We start from the raw sequence: 2,082 nt of genomic DNA on the forward strand, positions 1-2,082 counted from the left end.
TGCAGCTTGTGACAGTGTGTTTTTGTTCAAGAGTGTGGCTTGGGATTGCCCATCCATCTCCCCTGACCTGGGACGTGCTTTGTTCATCTCTTTTTAGTAAAAAGTAAAATCATTACAGTTGAAGCCAGTGCCCCCCAACTTTACATGTGCACACACGCACAAGTGCACACACAGGTGCACACACAGGCATACACATATGTGCACAGACAAGTGCACACACAAGCATACACACATCATTCCCTGTCCTGGTCCCATCCCCAACTCCCAGAAGGAACTTCAAGATAAGAGTCTGACCTCATTTCTTCCAAGATTAAGAAGCATAGACCATTCCTATGCGTCTACATAGACATATGTTTGCAGGACACCATTTTTAAAGTTAGTAGTCCCCAGCTGGCACAGTATTTATCTAGACCTGATAAAGTGCCAGACACTGCTCTGGGCCTTAGGAGTTTCACGTTGAATGAGGCAGACAGCCTTGCCCTCACAGAGATGTTTCTAGCAGGGAAGATAGACTCTAACCCACATGCAAGCGAAATTGCAAATGATAAGTGCTGAGAGAATGTCAGCACGTGTGGTGTAGACCCCAGTGCGGATGCAGGTGACCCAGAACCTGAGCTCAAGGATGAGCAGGGCTTCACTGGCAAGGAAGTGGGCTGGTGAGTGTGCTGGAGAGAGGGATAAGCACGAGATCCCTGGCTGGGGAAGAGCTTGACAGACAGAAAGAATAAGGGTACTCGGATTCCACAGCCAGGGCCTTGAGACCTCTGAAGGAGGTCTGGTCCATGCTAAGTGATGTGGAAGACCACTCCAGTGGTCAGATGGCAGTCAAGAGAGTGCTGCCTATTGTTCAGACAGAAAGATCACCATGACGATGAGAAGAGTAGAAATCAAGACATATTTTAGGCCCTGGCCAGTTGGCTCTATAGCGTCTGCCTGGTGTGTGGAAGTCCTGGGTTCGATTCCCAGCCAGAGCACACAGAAGAAGTGCCCATCTGCTTCTCCACCCTTCCCCCTCTCCTTCCTCTCTTATCTCTCTCTCCTCCCCTCCCACAGCCAAGGCTCCATTGGAGCAAAGTTGGCCCAGGAGCTGAAGATGGCTCCATGGCCTCCACCTCAGGTGCTAGAATGGCCCCAGCCACAATGGAGCAACACCCCTGATGGGCAGAGCATCACCCCCTGGTAGGCATGCCGGGTGAATCCCGGTCAGGTGCATACAGGAGTCTGTCTGACTGCCTCCTCGCTTCTAACTTCAGAAAAATACAAAACAACAACAATAACAAAAAGATATATTTGAGGAATCTGCTGACCACGGTGGCCTGAGGGCTGCAACAGCTCTCAGTCAGGTTCTACCACCCATGGGGTACCCACCCTGAGGCTGCTGCCCATCTGAGGAAGCAGACCCCTGGGACACAGTGGAGCTGGGATCCAACACCTGGCCAAGCTTCCTACCCTGCTCACCTGGGCCTCACCTGTCACAGCCCTTCCCCCAACAATTAATGGCATTGTGATCACTTAACAGTCACACTGGCCCTCCATTTTCACTTTGTCTTCCTCATCATTTCCTCCATTCTGTGGTTACTAAAGTACTTGTCGCATATGCCAACTCCAAAAAGGACTTTAGCATCTGAAGGAACAGGATCTGCCACCAGTGGTGCTGGGGGATGGGGTGGGGCAACTGAGAAGAATGAGTCCCAGAAAAGGGTAGGGAGGACATTGCAGTGGAGAGTGTCAGCCCTCCAGGAGGACCAGCCACCCACACTGATGTGGAATTTAGACAGTTACAATGTGATTGTCAGTCATTGGACTGGAGGGAAGTCAGTAAAAGCTGAGAAGGGTTTTAATAGAGTCGGGAAAATTAGGGGAAATACAAAAATCTCTTCAAAGAAATACTAGCTTTCAGAATCAGGGACCCTACATAATTTGCAGGGTCTAATTCAAAAGGAAAATGCACAGTCTGTTGTTCAAAAAGCAATAAAAAAAAATACAGCTAAAGGTACTAAAATATAAAGCATTTTTTTCAAAATATTGTATTCCTTATTAAATAATGGGATAAGAGTGATACATAAGTAATATCATAAACTT

This window comes from Saccopteryx leptura, chromosome 1 (genome assembly GCF_036850995.1).
Source record: "Saccopteryx leptura isolate mSacLep1 chromosome 1, mSacLep1_pri_phased_curated, whole genome shotgun sequence".
Lineage (NCBI taxonomy): Eukaryota > Metazoa > Chordata > Mammalia > Chiroptera > Emballonuridae > Saccopteryx > Saccopteryx leptura.